Source organism: Dermacentor albipictus, chromosome 2 (assembly GCF_038994185.2).
Source record: "Dermacentor albipictus isolate Rhodes 1998 colony chromosome 2, USDA_Dalb.pri_finalv2, whole genome shotgun sequence".
In the NCBI taxonomy this organism is placed as follows: domain Eukaryota; kingdom Metazoa; phylum Arthropoda; class Arachnida; order Ixodida; family Ixodidae; genus Dermacentor; species Dermacentor albipictus.
The window spans coordinates 182,118,350-182,123,404 of NC_091822.1; the positions used below are offsets into that span (position 1 = coordinate 182,118,350).

At 47.9% G+C, this 5,055-nt stretch overlaps 1 protein-coding gene across 2 annotated transcripts in view; it reads right to left on the reverse strand.

Moving 5' to 3' along the window:
- Positions 1 to 4,587, reverse strand: part of LOC135919345 (uncharacterized) — a 28,426-nt gene extending 23,839 nt beyond the window's left edge. For both annotated transcript variants that reach the window (XM_065453104.2, XM_065453105.2), the window contains exons 1-5: positions 4,111 to 4,587; positions 3,653 to 3,712; positions 3,088 to 3,150; positions 2,878 to 2,946; positions 2,708 to 2,752 (exon numbers count right to left, since the gene is read on the reverse strand). The gene's annotated coding sequence lies outside the window, so the exon portion shown is untranslated. The remainder of the gene's footprint in view (positions 1 to 2,707; positions 2,753 to 2,877; positions 2,947 to 3,087; positions 3,151 to 3,652; positions 3,713 to 4,110) is intronic.
- Positions 4,588 to 5,055: the final 468 nt, after the last annotated feature.

Sequence of the window (5,055 nt, forward strand, 5' to 3'; positions counted from 1 at the left end):
ACGCGTTGCCGTCAACGCGTTACCACCATGACAAGACGTGGCAGCTAGAGGGCAAGAACTACACATAACCATATTCTTTTTCATACATAGCTGGCAATGCTTGAAATTCTAGAGATTCTCTCGCTGATGGCATTCGCGACGAGAAAAATGGTGGGTCGCATGTGGAAGAAATACATACCTATTGTATGCGTTAAGTAATTCGATGCAACATTAAGTTTCTGAAACGTTTGGTCCAAGATATGATGTCATTATTACCGTGAAAGGCGTCGCAGGTATGAAGTTATTTTCCAACAAAGGAGTGCAGTGACAGGTGTCTGCGATTAGCGGCCACGGCCAACGTCTCCTAGATAGCAAGCCTGTGCACTCTGCTTGATGACGTCATGCTACTTCGACCAAAATTTCCACTGCCAAGCCCGGCGTGACGAAGCGGTGACGTCAAAATCGTCGTGGCTTACTCGGGAGCATCCCCGTTAGATTCTACGGCAGTCGGGCGAGGCAGCATGACGCCAAGGGTCAAAGTTTGCCGCCCTTGCGCTATCTAGGAGGCATTGCCACAGCGCACCGTTTGCGGTCGTGACTAAAGCACAGCGCATCGTATACAGAAGTCGCAGTTTCGTCCGAGAGGCAACGCATTGATAGCGATAAGGTGCAAATTGCAGCAAGCATAGTCTTAAAAATTAAATTAACACGCGCTCACGTCAAATATGAACATATCTCACACGGTGACCGCGAGCATTCGGTTTCACAACGCTGGCCTGAGAAGAGCGCCTGCCTCGCGGAGCGAGCGTTTTGTGCTGCCCCTCGCTTCAGTGCATCTCCGCAACTCGAGACTATACGCGAGCACCAACGCTAGGCTAAGACCACGCACATGAAACGATCAGCCATCTCGGCACGCGTAAGCTTTGCAGCCGCCGCAAGTTACCCCCCAAGATAGCCTGGCGCGCGCGCGCGTAGCCACGGCCGGGGTCTGTTTTCTGGACATCGTCAAATTCCACCATATTGTCAAATTCTGTATTGGCGACATTTTGGGCCACGCTGAGAGGACGCAGCATCCCTCTGGGCCAATCAAATTTGACAATATGTCGAATTTGGCATTATGTCTGAGCGTCACGGTGTCAACGATAGCACCCCGTACTGGAGGAGGAGATGTGTGCTCAAAGCCCCGCCATCGGAAGAAGGGGGGGGGGGGGCTTGAGCACACATTTCGAGCCCCCCCCCCCTCCTGCTTTCGAGCGCGCTTGATCACCTAGCCTCCAATATTTAGCGCAAGGGAAGACGGCGAGCATCAAGCCACCGTCCATCTTGGCTCACGTTGACACGGTTTTCCTCGCACACACTGCATACGGTGGACGGGGCGCCATCTTATTGCACTTGGACTCTATGCAGAATCTCACTGAGACGGCGACGCCGACGGTGAAAGTTCACCCGGGGGGTCCATTAAATTGCCGTCGCACTAAAAGCAGCACAACGGTGCTCAAATAATACGTGCTTTGGCATATAATTGTGCGCCCTTAAGCTGTAGTCGTCTTACGTGAAATAGTTATTCCGTAGAAAGCGTCGAAGATAACAAAACTTCACAACGAAATGTGTGGAGTGAGACTTATTGTCGGCTCTATACCTGCCTAGCTCCCGCAGCTTTGTTTGCTAAGTATGAAACAAAATGCCCGTTAACATGGGCGTACGCAAAACAGCTACAGATGCACGCATGTCATCGAGAAGGCAGTTATTCTGCAGCGTCTCGCATCGCAAGCGCTAAATCCTCAGACGCCATCTGGTAGAGGTAGACGTGAAAACAATTTCACTGCAACGGTGCCATATGACAGCGTCTTTTTGTTGGCCTAGAAGCTTTAAAAACAGGTGACTGATCTAAACGACAAGACATTGCTGACACTTTGCCACCACAGTGAGATGAAATAACCGAATGCTTTTGAACGACTTTTTCCCTCAACTACTGTACTGCTTCTTATGGAATCCAGATGGGTTTTCTTTGTAGATTCGTGGCACATTCGGATGGATGACAATTTTTTCCGTTCGAAAATATATTTTATCGGCTTGCAAGGCTAAATGTAGAATAAACACTAAGCCAAATGCTTACACAAGCGCTGGAAGAAAGCACATCGCCGGCGGTTAATGAACCATCGCTCAAGATCGGGTAACCGCGCTCGTTCCATGTGTGCACCGTACGCCTTTACGTTGCGCTCAATGTGTGAAAGAAACGTACAACCTAAGCAAAATGTGTTCGGCGAAGGATAATCGGTGTAAAGTTAAATTCTCTCGCGACTTCTTCATTCTGTCGTAACTGTAGCAGGTAAGTATTTTTACTGATTTTTACATTCTGCATGCAGGGTAGATGCATCAGCCGCAACGAATTTTCTTGGCTAGAATTTCTTCCTTCGGAAGATTTTGCGGTTGAGGCTATCAGTGTTAAAACATTGGTACCAGAAAGTGTGCACTGATTTATAAATTGACGTCTTGGTTAAAAATTTTCCTCGGGAACGGAAACGCATTCCGCCGAGCATTTCAAGCTTATACAGACTGATGATTTCGGCACATGTGCATGCAGTAAATTAGGATTACTAATGCACATAATGCGGTTGTAATGGTGCTACTAGAAGAAGGTTACGTACGAAATTTCGAACAACTTTCGCCCCCCATGCACTGGAACAATAACTGAACAACTTTCCTTAACGCAGTTACTAGTGCAAACCTTCGCCTCTTCGTTGCCGAACTGTCGGGGCGGTCGCTAGCGCTCCTGCAAAAGAAAATGCAAAGAATGCGAAGTTTAAAGTGACACATGATTTAAGGTCACATTGCTATAATTCCACGGTGGGTTCCTTAACTACGTTTCATAAGTTCGATTCCTAGGCGCAGTCTTACTTGTACTTCCCACCGACGCCTCCGACGACTTGGACGTGCGCGGTGCAGTGGAAGATTCAGTGAGATTGTCTGCGAGTACCCCGGAAACAATTGCAAGAAGTAAGGACGAGTCGAACACTTCAATAATAAAGGTGAGAACTGCCCGGGCAATATGCTGATTCGACGCGCTAATTGATTCGGAGCGCCCGCTGCGCTGGCGAGGAGGCTTACACGAGGATCCCGTCACCGATCCCGATGTTGCGCTCGTACGAGAGATCGACTCACGGGGCTGGTCTGCAGAAGAGAGCGAGGGAAAAAAACATAAAGATAAGCCAGGGCCGAGCGCCAAGTCTCTGTACCAGGTAGGGCCCCGAAAGTACGGGGCTCTTGCATGTAGAACGTACACATTTCTCAACGCCAAAAATGCACGCCTGAACCTGTCAGCAGCTGCGCCCTTGACAGAACCAATCAGGTCAAGCCTAGTTTTCACTTTACTTCAGCACCAAAGAAAGAAATTGCAAAATCGACGCCGCGAAAGGCAATTTCAAATCCACATCGAAGCTTGAATAAGACGTGTATACAGTTTACAGCGCAACAGCAGCAATCTGTGAAAGTAAATCGCACAAGCCGGATAGCACATAAATAAGTAACGCACACCACAGCCACATGCATATATAGAATAGGCAGAAGGCCGTTGTGGCGGTGAATCTGCTATTGCAAGCGTCGGCGGCACAGTGGGGGGCCCGCTTGAATTCGAGAATACCGAAGGCGTTCACCGCAGTCATGGGAAACTTACACCCGCTTTCAGACGTCGTGCTGGACAGAAAAGATCTTCTGGAGCCAGAGGACGCGTGGTCTGCAAGTCGAAGTAGTCACGGTCAGGTTGATCGAACAAGAATTGTCCTAAGAAAATCACAAAACGACCGGACAAAGAGCGGACTTTCAACCGAGAAAATTTAATGAAACGACATAGGTTTATTATTACGCTAACGGTTAAGAAAAACATGACGAAAAATATACAAATTGAAATAAAAAAACGCGCACTGCGACAGCCATGCAGCAAAAAAAAAAAAACGCACACCGTGCTGAGTCAATCACACATCCAAAAGCACGCCTTCACTAAGAGAGAAACCGATAGATGGTTCACACAATCGGAATCCTGTTTGTGTCCTGTGTGGGTTCGCAATCATGCTTCCCTTTCGCGCTTCCCATTAAACGTCAACAGCTATCTAGCTCAGAAACAAGGCGCTTTACCCATGGAAGCCTGGATGGGCCGCTTCTTCTCCCTGGTTATGGTGATAATGATGACAATGATGAAAAACACCTAAGGCAGCGACATCTGACTGACTGCTTCTCCAGGACTGACTGCTGACAGGACTGGACTGACTGCTTATCCAGCTTATAAGCACCTGGCATTACCTAACCAAGCAAATCCTGCAACACACAGATGGTTGTGGTATCATTCACTAAATTACCATTGTCGCGTTCCCATCCTGAACTTCTACTTACACAGATGAGTAATGGCGCCCTCCTCTCGCAGCTTTTTTTATTTTTTGTAATAAGGAAGAAACACTTCACTTCCTTCTGTCAAGAGGAGGAATACTAGAACCACTTCGAAGACTTGGCCTGAACTTAACAGAACCTGTTAACTCGTTAGGGGGCCTCCACTTTGGGATTCAGCCACAGGGGTGTCTGCTCCGTTGTCCAAGAATTTCCCATGGGATTCAATCAAATTTCTTGCTAAAATTTATTTATTTATTTATTTATTTATTTTATTGCTTATTCATGCGATCTGTTTCACGTTCTACAGCGCTAAGTACCTAGAGATTCTGAAATTGTTCTTCATAAAGTGGAATAATACGCCCATTTCTTGTTAAATTCCGATAGCGGGTAAGAGCCACAGGCTAAATAGGAAACACCACCATCACCTGCCCACTCTGGTGTTCCATACATTCCTGCTATACATTCCTGCCTATTAAATAGGCATCACACACGTTCTTGTTGCAGCAACCTAGTACCGACGCCCATAGGGAGAGCAGCCTGGATAGCTTAAGCCCCAGCTTGATCGCAGAGATAGGGTGGCACGCGCGCGCGCACCGCGGGATCTCGGAGGCCTTGCACCCAGGCCGAGCTGGCGAAGGTGACTTTCCAGACGGCGTTCGATGATAATTATGATTCAACAATGACACGTACTCAGTG